The sequence below is a fragment of the Chrysoperla carnea genome, chromosome 4 (assembly GCF_905475395.1).
Source record: "Chrysoperla carnea chromosome 4, inChrCarn1.1, whole genome shotgun sequence".
In the NCBI taxonomy this organism is placed as follows: Eukaryota; Metazoa; Arthropoda; class Insecta; order Neuroptera; family Chrysopidae; genus Chrysoperla; species Chrysoperla carnea.
The window spans coordinates 63,954,783-63,972,092 of record NC_058340.1 but is presented as its reverse complement, the minus strand read 5'-3'; the positions used below and the strand labels follow the sequence as shown (position 1 = coordinate 63,972,092).

Genomic DNA, 17,310 nt, shown 5'->3' with positions numbered 1-17,310 from the left:
TCTAGCAAATTCTAGAACTGTCACGTATGTTCTATTACATATATTTTACTTGTATATGTTTTCTATCTTTGTTTAAGTAATATAAAAGGATATTGTTTATTTCTTTTTAGAATTGTCTAGAATTCTAGATAATGCTATATTATTTCAAAATTACATTTGTTTTTAAGATAGTACTGTATATGTGTGAACCCGTTGTGTTGTTTAACGACGCGACGGATTATTTGTATTGTCGGATTAATTGTTAGCACCACAGTAATAACCAAATATTCCACTCTCAAGTACAATAGTTTATAATAATAATAGTAAAAATATATAAACAAAAAAAAAAAAAAAAAACATACAAATTTTTAGTGTTTGTAGGTACACAGAAACACCCACTAAAAAACAAGTAATTTTTTTCTCGTTATTACAATTTGATCGTGTACATAGATATACGAGTATACCTACAAAACGGTAAGTAATGATATTATGTAATATTTACTAACAAATACAGTCGACAATTATTTTTTGTTGCCCACACAATGAAATAAAAAACACCATATTTTAAAATGTAATAAATTTATATGTACTTATACACAAGCGAGAAAAATTTATTGATCAAATTTTATTTGGGATTAAAAAGAAATGTCTCTATGAATGCACATATAATAGTCTTAAAAGCTTCGAAGATTATAAGATATGTATATTAATAAAATAATATTATTTAAGATACCATATCATTGTATTAGAATATCGTTTTTATTGAAGTGAAACTTTCTTCTGAAAAAATGTTTCATTAAATAACAAGAAGTTTCACCGAATAATAAAACACAAATTTTTATGAGATTTTCTCGATTTTTCTTGTACGATTCCCATAAGAAAACATATTATCAAAAGGTACGAGTATGAACTCGTAGTATGAACAGTCTATATGAAGAGTTCTCCATGGACAGTCATTGTGAATGGTTGATACAACAGTGCAATGCTAAAAGAAGTTGTTGAGTTATTATTAGATATAATAGCTGTGAAGATATTTGGAAATCAAGAATGTAAATTGATTTTGTGTGGAACAGTTAATGTACTTTTGCATTAAACATTAAAATATATCAAAGTTTTGGAAGAATTCATCTAAAGGTATGGCATTGTATGGAATCTACGAGAATTAGAACACTACAATATCTTTAGAATTATCCCGAAATAAAAGCTTTTTATCCAGAAGTTTCGTTGATATTTCAGAAACTACCCATCTTTTCGTTACATGACCGTGATTTTTGTATTTTTGGAGACAGAAACAAAAATTTTTTGATGATTTTCTTGATATATACAAATAATATTCCTTAAGTAAAATTACCAAAAAATCGAGGAAATTTCCTTGTCTCCGATTTGGATAAGAATTAAGTTTTTTGTAATTTTGACCCAAAAAATTCAAAAACCCAGTCCGTCCCTTTGACAGTTGGATAAATAGTTTCTGAGATATCGGCTAAAATCTTGCACAATAAGTGATATCCTGAGGCTATTTCTACAGTCGATTCCTAGAAAATTATTACTCAATCGCAAAATAAATCAAATTCGTGTCTTATTTGGATTTATTGGCAATTAAGAACTAGATTAGATCAGAATTTTTCAAGATATGTCCGAAATAAAAATTTATCGTATAGCCGATAGCTCAAAAACTAACCACTATTCGATTAAATGACCCCAGCAATTATGGTTTAAATTAAGTTTTATCAAATTCTTAGACAAATTACAAAAATCGGGAAAATTTATTTGGGTCACATTTAGATAAAAATGAGTCGATATCTCGGAAATTGTTGTCCAATTTCCGGTGTCAGTTGGCAAGAAAACAATCTAAACAAGATGCAAATAATAAAAAGATCCACGCCTGGAGTTGGTATAGTAGATACCTTTTAAGAGTTCAATATTTTTATGTATACACATGTAGACATTGTGGGCCATTCACACTAGAATTTTTAACAGTTAATTTAATAAACGGAGTATATGATAATTAAATGTTATAATTAAATTTAATGTTTTTGTGTATCTTACATATATTTAACAATGATGTAAGTTCCTATTGATATAAAATAAAGTTTAATTACTATAGGTACTTAAAAAAAAAAACTTTCACACTATAATTTAATCCAATAAATATGGACAAGAACATTTCAAATTGTAATAACTGTCAATTTGAGTTTGATAAACATACAGATTGTATAGAAAAACATTACATATTATACAAATAATTAATAGTCTAGGGCCAGGCGTATTATTAAAACTGTCATTCATTTAGGGCAGCAATGTTTATTCCAAAAATCCCTGTGTGAACCAAAAGCAGCAGGATACTCCCATGACGGCGACTGGGAAGTGAAGATGTTGTATAGATCATGGCTTCTCTGACAAAGGTTCATGAAAATTGCGCTTACTTAAAATTAATGCACATTCTTCATTGAAAAGGATATAATAAAAGCAATTTATAGATAAAAGTCTAAAATCAAAAATTACTTAGATAAACACTCGAAAACACGAGATATCCGTTGCCGGGCATCTTAAAAATTGCAATTTTATATCTTCCTCAATGAATATTCACCAATTTCAAGTTTTCCGCATAATTTTCCAAGCACCCTGCAAGAAAAATCCTTGCCTATGGATATTTTTGTAGAGGAAAATGTTGTTAGGCATGACTTTGACAACAGCAAACTTGCAGTCGTTCTGAAATGACTATCGAATACTACACGTGAACCTACACTTAAAACATAGATAACAATTTTAGCAAAGCCTAAGCAAACCAGTAAAAACTTTGATAGATTTTATTCTTGTTGTTATTTGAGATGGAAGAGTTTGAAGCCTGCAGTAATATCAAAAAACTTGAAAAAGAAGCCGCGAGGTCAAATATGCGCTTTGTTGTTTGAATTATTCTCATTTAGTATAACAGAAATACAAACAAAAGTTTGCCAAAAGTATGGTTTTCTCGAAGAGTGATGGTAATATTTAGCAGACGTGATTTATGGAGATATTTGTCAGTGGAAACAGTGGCTTCGAGGAGACCAAAGCTTTACTAATTAAATGAAAAGATTGTGTCATAAAGATTTCCGTTAATTTGAGATAAATTTTATTTTTAAATTTTGAGATATTTCTACGACCAACCGTGGGAAATCATTGGTCATTTTGCAATAGATATAACAAAAATAATAATCATTATAATATAATAATACTTGTTCCGTATTGTTGTTATAGTGTGAAACTAGCTTTAATAAATCTTTATAATATAATTTAAATGTAATAATTATGAACATAACTTTTCCATCATTATTCTATTTGAAATTAACATAAATTAGTATAAAATTATACATAAATATATATTTTATGTATAGGCTTTTAATTTAAGTAAGCAAAAGATTTTATTTTATACAAAATTATCTTATAATTTTGTATTTAACATGTAGAGTAATTTAGGAAAATGTGATCAATTAAAATTAAAATATTTTAGTATACTTATAATGAAACTGTTTTTTGGTTAACTAGAATGTCTATCAAACCGCATCGATGAGTTATAATTTGTCATAGGCCACAAACCTTCCTGTGATGATTAAAATTTTTAAATTATAATTATAAAGACTCTACTTCTCCAAAATATTGGTTTTGTTATCGTTATTTGATAGTAAAAAGGCAAAGTAAAAAAATATATATAGTAGTACAGTTCAATTTCAAAAATCGAGTTAATTTGACGATTGGACGAGCAATTTTCGAAAAAAACGACTTCTTGTATCTATTTTTCAAGTTATATCGAAAATTAATCGTCTAACTGTTAAATGAACACGATTTTTGAATTTTTGGGTCAAAATTACCTTAGATAATGATTTTTATCGAAATCGGAGATTGAAAATTTATTTCGATTTTTTGCAAATTTCTGAAGCGTACCCCTTAGAAAAAATCAAAAAAATTTTTTTGTTTCGGAATTTGATAAAACTTAGCTTATAGGACAACTTTGACCCAAAAAATTCAAAAATCGAGTTAGTTTGACGATTGGGCGGGTAGTTTTTGAATTTTTTTGGTCAAAATTACCTTAGATGCTGATTTTTATCGAAATCAGAGATCTCGATTTTTTGCAAATTTCTTAATTTCTAAAATATACAGCGTATAAAACTATGTATTCATCAATCAACAATCTAAATTAAAATAGTAAATTTTTTATAGAACATGACAACAAATTTGTTAGGCTGTCACTGGTATTTATTTGTTTTATTTCATAATTTTGAGGCCTGCATATGTTTAAAAAAAACGAAAACTTAATGGAAACCTATTTATTTTAGAGTTTGTAAGAAAAATAGTTTTTTTTTATATCAAATTATGTATGAAATAAAATATATGACTGACTCATTCATTAAGTCACCATCAACGTTACGTGACTTTATGATTACCGCGTGGACCTACGTAGATTATACTTTTGAATTTTTTATAGAAATATAAATTTCACATCCCGAAAGTCGAAAGCAAAAACGAAAAAAATGATAACAAACATTTGCTTGCTCTTTGAATCGACTCAAAAACACTGTTCTTGGAAAATGAAAAAAGTTTATTAAAAATTAGAAATTTACGTGAAATTGAATCAAAATAGAAAACATATTTTGGGATATACTTTTGAAAAGGGGTGAAATTAAATTTGAAATATCATCAAGAATAAAATGTGGAACCCTTTCAAGGATTCAAAATTTTTTATATTTCGTGCATTTAAATGTAAAAGTTGGTAAGCCAATTGAAGAAAATAAATCTTATATTAAAGCTAATTTAGCTTCTACTGGTCCACCGCGGTATGTCAATATATTGATTCGAAAACAGAAGTGAACAAATTCATTTTTTCAAGGTTTATAAAATACAGAAATTGAATTAAAATATTAAGATGTTTTTAAAAATAAAAATACTACAATACAGTCACAAAAAAATAGTAGAACTAAAAATAGACAGTCATAAATTTTTTAAGCAAAACACTTTGTAAATATTTTAAAACTTGACCAACGGCGCCGTGGCTTAGTTGGTTAAAGCGCCTGTCTAGTAAACAGGAGATCGTGAGTTCGAATCTCGCCGGGGCCTATGTTAATTTATATTTTTTCCATTTTCTTTTCATATTGAAGTTAGTGAAGTGATGACACTCGTTTTTCCATTTTAAGCACATTTAAAGTGATGAAATGAATTGCATTTTTGAGATATATTTTTTCAATAAGTGATTTTCTTTAAATCTTTAGGCAATCAATATTGCAAAAATTATGGTATATTTCGAAAAACTTTGCTCTTAATTTTCGACAAACTTTCCCAAGTTCTAACATAACGCACCCTCAAAATTTGAAACGTAATCTTATCTATTTTCATACACACCTGTAATACGAAACTCTATTCTTCTGCTTATCAGTATACCAAGACATTTATTAAACTATGGCATTGATAAGAATGCTTTTTAACCGACTTCCAACAAAAACGGAGGAGGTTATCAATTCGACTGTATTTTTTTTTTAATGTGTGTTAACTCAGAACTTTCGAAAGAGAGAACCGATTTTGATGATTCTTTACCTATTTGAAAGCTGGTGCTTTTCGTGTAGTCCCATTTCATTTTGGTCCAGTTGTGTCAACTGCATCAATGAGAAAACCACAAAAGTCTTAAATTTGTATTACGTATGCACGACAAGAGGACGAGTAACTCAATATCACGCCAATCGATTTCTATGATTCTTTTCTAGTGACAAATTAGTTGTACTTCAGATTCTAGATAAAAAACTTTTAACAAAAAGAAAACCGACTTCAAAAGAAAAACTTTTCCAAAACAAATTAATATGCACTAAAAAGTAAAAAAATAACGATAATATAATGTACTTAAAATTATTGTTATTTTTGGAGTCGGTGTCAGTCAAGATAATGTAGCAAACTGTTATGTCAGAGTTGTTTCCTTGACTCCAAAAATAACAATAATTTTAACTACATTATATTAACTTTATTTTTTACTTTTTAGTGCATATTAATTTGTTTTGGAAAAGTTTTTGTTTTGGAGGCGGTTTTTTTTATTAAGTAACTATAAACCTGTCTGTTTTTTTTTCTCTTATCACCAAAAAAGGTTTACTCTTTTCACGTTAGCGAAGATGCACATTTTTTACTTCAAATAATTAAAAAATATTAGGTCAATGCATATTGAATAATATTTTTAAAATGACTGATGCCAAAATCATTTCATTCTTTAATTTTCACGTTTTAACATTTATATTACATATTATTACTAATGAATGTTAATTTTTCTTCTGGGATTACTTCCTGTTGTATGTGTTACATTCAACTCTGGATGAATTGTATGCTGATGATGATATAGTAAATTTATTATAAAAGATTAACACTTAACTAACATATATTATTTTAAAATAATATATTGGTTTGTATTCGAGACATAATAATCCCGGAAATAATTTATGAACATAAATATCGTTTTTGTTTGAAAAGCATAGCAAGCATTTAATAATTTTATGTTTTGAAAATTTTACCGAAAATAATTTGTTATGTTGTGTAGGTATTTGGAATTCGTTTTAAATAATAAAAATAATATTTAAATAAATTAAATATATTAATGATAAAACTAATGGAACGTGATCTAAGTTTCTCTAGATGGAGGTGAGTGATTTCTATAGTGCTACAGGTGCATCGTAGTCAGAATGACTCTAGAAGTCACGGAGACTCACCAGAAGTTATTGTGGCATACTACAAAATTTTAAAATATTTTTATCAGAGAAAACCTATATAAAATATGTAATGCAAAGTATTGACATTGCGATAATATTTTTAAATTCAAGGTTTCTTATCAATTTTGACCAGACTTTGTCAATTTTAATAACAAGAACCTTTCATGAAATTAAAGATTTATACAGTTCTGATATATTCTGGCAGTTTTGGAAAAATCGCTTCAAAAGAGGTGCATTTGCTAATTTTCTGAAATGAAGCAGGTAGTATACAGGGTGTTCTGTTATTGATAGCAGAAAATTATACCAGTAAATTAAGCTTATCAAGACAAATGGAAAAGCTCTTTACCAAATTTCGATCTGAGGCCTGATTCGGAAGATGTAGCTATGGGAAAACTAGATAGATTTATAAATTCACAGACCTATCAAATTCATTAAATTAGTAGGTGCCACTTTCATAATACAATAATTGATTGTAAATTGATTTCATTGGGTAGTGAATACTAAAAAAAATATTTTTTTGTCTTTATAAAGAAAACAAATATTTATCAAATTATTTCACCAATACAGAGACACTTTGGTGTGGGAGATATCAAATTATACATACGGGAGCATTTAATTGTGTAATACATAACACAGAATAATGTCATAGCAAAACACAATAAGTTGATTCATCCTAAGGGAGCACCAGTTATAACAACTTAGCAGGCATCCCTTGTAGCACTAAAGGCAGCCACCACTTGCAGCTACCCTAGTACACGGTATAAACAAATAACTTATGTTCTTAAAAGCCATTTTCCGTATAATAGTGAATTTTTATAATGATAATAATTAGATTTACATATAATCAGTGCCCTTTTGTGCAGTTTTACTTCGGGTTTGTACTGTTCTAAATAATTTTTTATGTAATTTTAAGAAAATTAAGAACACTCTAACTGTAATTGTGTACAAAACTTATAGTAATTAATAGAAAAAGATAGCCTGAATACATTTGCAAAATCACTGCTCGTGAAAATTAGAAAATCTGATGGAAAACAATTTCTATTAATAATAATTATATCTCTCTTTTAAAATTTTCTGCACAAAATTCAGGTAATTTGTGAAATTCTAAAAATTTTTTCTAAAAACCAACATGAAAAATTGTCAATGTTTTCAATAAAAAAAATAAATCCCAAAAAAATAAATATGCATTTGTTCAAAGTTTAAAAATCTTACGTGATTATAAATAATGGAAAAAATATATACATTAATAAAATTTTTAATTATGAAAAAATATTAATGAGCACTTAAAACTAGCACTAACTGTTTTTGAATTGAAAATAATTAAAAATCACAATTTTAAATAACTAATATTTAAAAAAATAAAAATATTAAAAAAAAAAACAATATTTTATAAGCACTTAATTTAAATAAATATTTTTTTATTATTGAGTAATAATAACAATAATAATAAAATAATTGTTTATAACAATTACGTATATTCGATATTTATTAATATATTCATATTTTCTGATTAAAAACAAATTACAAAATAATTTATAAAAGTATTATTATTACTTATATTGTTATAAAACATTGTTAAATAAAAAGAGTCGCGCAGAATACTGGTCGTATAGTGGATGTTCTACCATATTATATATATGTACCTAGCTTCATCTTCATCATCTCAGAGTTCTGTTGAATGTTTGAGGGAACACCAGAGACTCTCAGTCAGAGAGTATATTACTCTCTTATTATAAACACGCTTCAGATGTAGATTTTTTCAGTAGTACGTCGACAATGTTGTCGAATAGTGTATGTAAACTTGTATATAGACGGTATTCTACTATACAGTAGGTATCGAAAATAATATAGGTAGTAAATGGAGTTCTCGAATTATCAATTATTATGTCATGGATACGATAAAATGTACATTATTATCAGAGCAGAACTGATGCTCCACCAGTTCGTAGGAGAAGATGTCAACGAGATTTTACAGCAATCTTAAATTCAAAATTTACACATTCTACGTCTTTTAGTTCTACCTTATGCGAGATATCAAGAATTTTCGATAAGGAACATCACGTGGCCCGGTCAAGAGGAGGGAATAGGTCAAAAGTTACGGGGAAGTAATGCCAGTGCTTCAGGAAATACAAAATATGGGGGGAGGGGTTGTAGTAAAGGCTACGGTAGACAACATGGAGGGAGAAACGTATTTCAAAGATGATGCAACCCAAAGATGGTGTAACCGTTCTACGGCTACTATGGCTTTTGGCAAGGGCGTTGTCAGCCAATGTAAGAGGGGAAAAGATACAGAATATAAATTATAAGAAAAAATCCTAAGGATCCCTGGTTGCTAAAAAAGATTAAGAGCGAGGAATTTTTGATAATTATCTCATACGAGATAAGTATTATCTTGGGCAAAGTTTTTCGTGGGAAAAATTGCATAACCACTGTAAGACTATTGAGATTATTTTCTTGAAAAAAATGACAATCCAACGTAGAAGCAAAAGCAGAAGATACACAGAGTTGTTCGTTTCTATAAAATGCGTTTTTAGTTCTTATATTAAATAGATAGACGTTTAATTTAACTTTTTCGTCCCTTTAGGCCACGCCTGAATTACACGAGATATATACCGTACGTGCTGTCGTACATTCAGAAACGGTAAAATGTAATTAAAATTTTCCAATTACTGAAATTTCGTCGAAGGCAACTAGAAAGGAACCTTTTTTTTACGAGCTTTATTACTAGAAAAAATGAATTCAAGATACTTTTACCTCCAATATTTTTTGAATTCACTGTTATTTGTACATTGTATTAATACAGTTTAATAGTACAAGTTCAACTTTTTCAAAATGTTTCTCTTGCATTTTGTTTATATGTAAATACATTCAAATCGCGATGCGGTCGCTTATATAAGTTTCATTTACCTACTACAATAATCCTAATATATGGTCAATGGTCAGCAAGTCAAAAATTTCCTTAAAAATAACACAATTTTTGATAGAGAAGTTACATGTTTTTTTATTTTATTTTTTTTCCTTTTAATCATAATTTTCTATTTATCTTCTAAATTTCAGTGCACTACCCGATCAAACTTAATTGCATAATTTTTAATCTATTTTTATCCTTTTTGATCGTCCACATGACCCTAACACTGAAAAAATTGCTTAGTTGTTTTAAGATTGAAATGAGAATTGATAGTCTTATTTATGAGCAGTCAACTGTAGATACATTTTTTCTATTCGACTATGTGTGTGTGTATGATTTTAGTTCGGTATTTTTCAAAGGAAAACATTGTCTTGAAGAAACAAATTAATTAAGAAAATTAATTCAATGTGAAAGGGAAACATAATTATTTAAGTATTTTAATTACAAAAAATTATATCAATTAAATTATCATATATTACAAGTCAAAAAAATTACTTTATTAAGGTGGAGCTTAATGTTTTCCTTATCTACTGAAAATATTTGAAATTATAAATGTTAATGTAATAGTATACCCCATTATTATTATAATTATTATAATAGTCAAAGCATAATGTTTAGTCCTGGTCGCGGAATTAAGCATATAAGTGATGGCTACCGAAAAACTGGTATCACAGCTGAAAAGAATGTCCCAAAATTAGTGGGTTTCAAAAAAAAAATTCCAATAAAATCGGATCAAATTTGCCTGTGTTATTAAAAAAATTGAATTTTGAACTTTATGACGTCATCAGAATCAAAAAAATTTAATTTTGCTCTATCACATCCAAATTTTATCCAATTTTAATAAACCAAGTATGAAATCCTAGTTAATTTGGGCCATACTTTTCAAATTTGTGATTAATATTAACCTAGCTCTATTAGGTTTCAAGATTGTGGAAACCTGGTCGCAGAATTAAGCACATAAGTGATAGCTAGCGAAAAACTGGTATCACAGCTGAAAATAATGTCCCAAAATTAGTGGGTTTCAAAAAAAATTCCAATAAAATCGGATTAACATTGCCTGTGTTATTAAAAAAATGAAATTTTTGAACTTTATGACGTCATCAAAATCCAAAAAAATTAATTTTTCTCTATCACATCCAAATTTTATCCAATTTTAATAAACCAAGTATGTAATCCTACTTAATTTGGGTCATACTTTTCAAATTTGTGATTAATATTAACCTAGCTAGCGAAAAACTGGTATCACAGCTGAAAAGAATGACCCAAAATTAGTGGGTTTCAAAAAAAAATTCCAATAAAATCGGATTAAATTTGCCTGTGTTATTAAAAAAATGAAATTTTTGAACTTTATGACGTCATCAAAATCCAAAAAATTTAATTTTTCTCTATCACATCCAAATTTTATCCAATTTTAATAAACCAAGTATGTAATCCTACTTAATTTGGGTCATACTTTTCAAATTTGTGATCAAAATTAACCCAGCGCTAATAGATTCAAGAATACGAAGTCCTGGTCCTGGAATCAAGCACATAAGTGATAGCTAACGAAAAATCCTGTACATAAATTCTTAGTTTTGTTCCTTTAAAAACTTAAAAAAATATAATGCTGAATAAACAGCTTACCCCTCTTTTTTAGATGTCACCGTTAGCGAACGCCATTTATTATAAAAAAAATTATAAATTCAATTTTATATGCACGTATTCGTGTAAATTCTGTGTATTTATAATTGATTTTTCCATGTTTTTATGATGCATGCATGCATACATACATGGGTATGTTTTATTACCAAAATTAAGATATGATCATACCAGAAAGATTTACCACTTGATAAATAAATGACTTGGAATAAAAAAGTCAACAAGAAATAATAATTGTATGAAATTACATTTTGTATTTATAAGGTGGATAGATCTTTGATAACGTCAATTGACACTGCTGTACTACAATTAAAATGCAACCGTAAATTTACAGGGAGCGCCATATTACCTCCGTATCCAGTCACTATAAGAGGTATTGAAAGAACGGCTAAAGGGGAAAAAATAATGACGATATTCTTGGTTTTAGAACTGTAACGCACAATTCTTCTTTTAAAATACGATGTTTTAAAGTTATTAACACAGATAAATGACCTTTATTCTCCTTAATAGGTTAGGTTAGGTTAAGTTAGAGTGGCTGTCCTGGGGTGGGACACACTTAGACCATAGGGTCCGTTTTGATACCGTAAAAGGGTTGACTCATCCCCGGCCACTACTCCATGAACCATTTGGAGCTGTTTAAGAACAGCAGGAGAACTTTGACGTCGACTGACTTTAGGTCAGAGAGGTCGTCAAAGAGAGGCTGGCTCAAGTAAGCCCATCTCCTCATGACAAGAGCTGGGCAGTGACAGAGAAGATGAGACATTGTTTCCTCCTCGTCACCACTGTGACAGCTCCTGCAGTAGTCGTGATACACTGCCAGGCCTAAGCGTTTAGCATGCTTGCCGCCCAGTCAGTGTCCTGTGATAGCCGCAACAACTTTGCGAACAGAGACCCTTGGAAGTGATATAAGAACGGAACTGCGATTGTACTCAGACCATATCTGTCTTGTAGTACCACAAGTACGTTCTTCCCTCCGGTCGTCGATCATTCTCCTGAATAACTTTAGTAAATTTTTCGAAAGGTAGCGTAATTTCTTTCGATTAAATGCAATAATTGGCATAAGGCGTATTTCACCCGAAAGCTAACGATTTTCGAAAAAAATGTTTTTCATAAAAAATGTATTTTTTTTATGAGGATCAATTTTCTTGTTTAAAGTATTTTTTTATTTGATACCTTTTATTATCTAAATTGACAATTAAAGCAATCCATCGAATTAGGTCCAATCTGATGGCAGCAAATTTCGAAAAATTTTTTTAACAATAAAGCATTCACATCTAAAACACGCGGCCATAAATTTTAGAAAATAATTATTTATCTTAGTTCTATACCTTCAAAAAAAAAAAAAAACTCAGAGACTTTCTGTAACTTTTGAAAAAAAAAAATTTTATATGGACGAAGGCGCGTATAAAAGCTGGTTATTATAATATGACATTACAATGAATTTTAATCGGATTTTAAAGTGTTATCTTAAAACCAAAAAGTAAATATTGCAAATTAAACTCATAACTCATATAACAAGTAATTTATAATAATATTGAAGCTGACATTAAAATCATTTGCTTAAGCACGCAATCGAACATTGTATTAAATAAAGTATTATGGAACAAGTTACTTAAAATGTCTCAGATAACCTTAAAACATTCGTTATTTACCAAAATGATTCACATCTTTGCTTATTTATAGCTTTATTTGAATACTAACTTGATATCCGCCCGCTTCACTGGTCTTAAAAATAAAAACGACCGCTTTATAGCCTCCACCTCTCTTGATCTCATTTATTTCCCTTCCATCACACTCGAAGGAATTATTTTAACAGCAAAAATACTTGCACAATTTTCAATTTTTTTGAAATGTAAAATAGTCATAATTCATTGATCATGTCAGAAAAGAAGGCCATGAATTTTTTATCATTTACTATTATAACTTGTTACGGAAATCTTTAATTTGTGGTTAAAAATAATAATCGTAGATGGAGCAGTAAAATGTCAGAATAAATTTAATTTTTTAAATTTTTGAAATATATCTTTATAAATTATAGCTCATGTGTTGTTAAAATGTATGAGGTATATTGTTGTACAGTTTCATTCAAATTCATGGGCTAGTTTTTCCGTGAAAGCGTAACAAACAAACAAACATCCTTACTTTCACATTTATAATATATAGGGATCACTGTAAAGGACCTCGCAGTAATATTATAGGAATTGACGATCGGTATAATTTGGTCATTTTGCGAGATTTTGTAGACTTGGCATTCTGAACAACAGTCTTGATGGGTACAACGATCCAAATGCAAACGTTTTTGACTTATGGACATTGGAACCACGTCAACGAGGTCGTGGTCTTGTCATTACTAGGCTTCAGGTTGAAGGGCCAATCACGTCAATATAATTTTTTAATTTTAAATTTAAATTTCTAAATTTATTCGAAAAATTAGCACCTGTACTAAAATTGATTTCCTCCCATTAATAATTCTCTAGTCAAAATCCAAAATACGCTAATATTATACAACAAGAATTATTGATTATAAAAAATAATTATTGATAGTAAATTAATAGAGTTAAGATATAAATTTTCAATGACTGATCAATTAAATATTGAAGTAGCATATACGACGTCATTAAAATTATTAAATAAATCAATATTATTGCAAATACATCTGTTTTTAATATTAGGTTAGTTTATGTTACTTTAATTTATATTACAAATAAAAAAAACACCTTCCAAGATTCTATTAAAATAATTTTCTAACATTCATAAAATATAATGTCATATATAACAAATTGAAAATATATTTAAATAACACTATTTAGAAAAAAATATGTACATGTTTTAAAACGTGGGCGCTTTATTTGATTAAACTTTATATTACAAAAACTTATTTTGTACTTTTTAGTCCAAATTTTTTATGTGTTTTATTACTTTTAAAGTAAAACTATATTTTAAACTAAAAACCACCACTGACTTCCACGAAATACACAGCATGTTCTAAAAGGATTGTACAATGTTCTAAAAAAATGTTCCAACTAGATACAAATTGCAGAATTTTAAAAGATTTCTCTCTGAACTTGCTTTCACTATATTATAACATAATTTTCCATAGAAACAAGCAATGTGGATTTAGCGTATATGCTAGGTAATAAATAATTTAATAAAAAATGGAATTTCGTATAACGATTAGTGTTAGCTAGTCTTTCAGGATAGTTTATAATTCATTCAGTTCTAAATATTTATGAATCGTTTGGAATCGTCTGTATTTTATAAATACACAAAAAGATTTTGATCTAATTTTTTTTTCTTTTTTGTTATTTAAATAATTTAAAGTTTGCAAATCGATATTGTATATTGGATATATTATATAATTATGTCACAACCACAATTTATGTAATCATAAATAATATAATATTTACATTTGTAATTATACACAACACATTTGAATATGCGTACAATATGGTTTATTAATTTTACTGATCAAAAACTATTGAAGTTATCTCGAAAATGGAAATTCAAAATTTTTAATAGTTATTTTTACGTTTTAAAAGCTTTGACACTTGATTTTTTTTATTAGCTCATTTAATAAGAAGTTGTTTGAAGACCTTAAATCTGATTTCGCGTACTTGGGAAATTAACTTTTTTGCCGCCATATTGGAAAATGAATTTACGTTTTGGCCCAGATCATTTCTATTCATTAAAATTTAATGATTTTGATTTCGTTGGACTTGCCTGTGTTTTATCTTCAAATTCGTTTATTTCAAAGTACACGTTACGATTGATAGAAAAGAAGTTAGAAGTTTATTACAGTTTACCCCCCCCCCCCGTACCTATATTAATGTATAATTTGATACCTCCCACATATAAGTGTCTCTGTATTGGTGAAATGATTTGATAAATATGTATTAAATTTAATATTATATAATTTTTTTAATATTCGCTAACCAATTAAATCAATTTGCAACCAACTGTTGTTTTATGATAGTCCTCTCCATATTGTAAAGTGGCACCTACTAATTTAATGAATTTGATAGGTCTATGAATTGATAAATCTTTTTATTTTTCCCATAGCCTCATGTCTCGAAACAGGCCTCAGATCGAAATTTAGTAAAGAGCTTTTCCATTTGTCTTGATTAGGTTAATTTACTGGTATAATTTTCTGCTATCCATAACAGAACACCCTGTACATACGTAGAAATTTTTCTAAATAAACTCATGAATGATGAAAATGGATATTTTCGTTGAACATCGAATTTTTTCTCGACATTGCAATACTTCTTTTACTATGTTCAACGATTGTAAACATTTCATATAAAAGTAATACGGAAAACTAATTAAGTAAAACAATTTGTAAATATAATTAGTTACAGATTGACGTTAGTATAAAATGTATTAGTATATTAGTAAATACAAGGTTAGAAACATGTTTGAAATTATGTTTTTTTTATGTTTGAAAAAAAAAAAATTCATTCATTTTAGATTATACAATAAATATTATGTTTTAGACATTAAATATATTTATTGTATATTCATGGCTCAATTCCAAATTGCACCTACCTATATTTTTTTGTACAATCAAATCGTTTACATTTTTTTTTAAATCATAACTAAGACGCCAACCGTATCAAATGCAATTAAGATACCTTTAACGCCCCGCAGATATCGATAATTGACATTAGATTTTCTTCAATTAATGCAAATTACCCACATTGAAATTTATTGCTAGTTTATCATCATTGAGTTGTGTAAATATTTTACAAAAAAGGAAAAAACCACAGTTATTTTTGTTTTGAAATTATTATTAATGTCTTCAGAAATTATCAATTATTGAAGATGTAAATTATTCTGAAAATTGTTTTTTTAAGGATACAAAGTGCATTAGTAGAAAAAAATGTTTGTAAATTATATATTTAGGGTCGATTTGGGTTTTTTCTAAAATTTTTTTTACACGTTTGAGAAAACTTCGATAAATGAAAATTATTCAATATTAATGTGAAAGAAACTTGTTGGAAAAAATGTTCTAAGATATCCCTTTCTGAAACTTTTATGCAGGTCTCAGAAAGGGGTATTTTCAATTAGAAAATTCCGTAATAAAATATCAAATGGAAATCTATATTTCTTTACTCATAATTTTTAATGTAGGCGTATATGAAAAGAAAATTTTTATAACATTTTTTGGAATGACGCCAATGAATTTAAAATTTCTTTATTATTTTATTTGATTGAAACTTGTTCATCCACTTCATTTTTAAATATTTGTGTATGAGATAATTTTGATGACTTCTTTGAATGAATGAAGTAATTTTAAAATTCTACATTCTTCGCAAATATTTAATACAATATTATATTAAAGATGCAGAGTATATTTTTTAAAAGACGCTAATCTCTGGAACTATCAGTCGGTTTCGAAAAATTCATTTTTTATATGATATGCCAAATTCATTTGATGACATAAGCTAATTTCTACGTAAATTGCAATAATGTAACCCGAGGTGTCAAAAATTTGCCTATAAAAGTTATTAAAATGGATAAATTGAAAAACTATAATTAACCGATTTTAAAAATTCTTTCATCTATAGAAAAAAGCTACATTACCAAAGAGTAACATGGGCTGTTATTTTTGAAAGGGGCGGAGATAAGTAAAAGCATGAGAAGTGAAGACTATGATGCGGTACTATTTGTTTAAAGTTGCTTATAAATTAGAGTGTCAAAATTTAAGCCCTGCCTCCTTGCGTAGTCGATTTTTGGGTACGAAGTTGTTACAACCAAATCAAAAACGTTGCTAGGGCTGATATTTGCAAAAAGTAAGTATTTTTGGGAACCATGAGGGAACAAAATAGCCTGACTATTGCAAGTAATCCAACATATGGCAAAATAATTTAGACAGCACACCAAGCAACATACATTCAGGCTACGGTTACTCGTTGTTGTAGGTATATATGCAAGATAGATAGCTAAGTCTGTATTGAATTTGACTTGTATCAGAACCAATTTTATTTTTAATTATTCTTTACTTAGTTTACGTAGCTTTTACGTGACGAATTTTTATTTAAACATAGTTCTATTTAATTTTGATGGAAATAA

General features: G+C 28.0%; 1 protein-coding gene and 1 non-coding gene across 2 annotated transcripts in view; one reads left to right on the top strand and one right to left on the bottom strand.

Moving 5' to 3' along the window:
* Window positions 1-17,310, bottom strand: part of LOC123297626 (ADAMTS-like protein 4) — a 93,414-nt gene that overhangs the window by 25,544 nt on the left and 50,560 nt on the right. The gene's annotated exons all lie outside the window — the stretch shown is intronic.
* Trnat-agu lies at window positions 4,994-5,067 on the top strand. The gene has a single exon. It is a non-coding gene; the product is annotated as a tRNA-Thr (tRNA).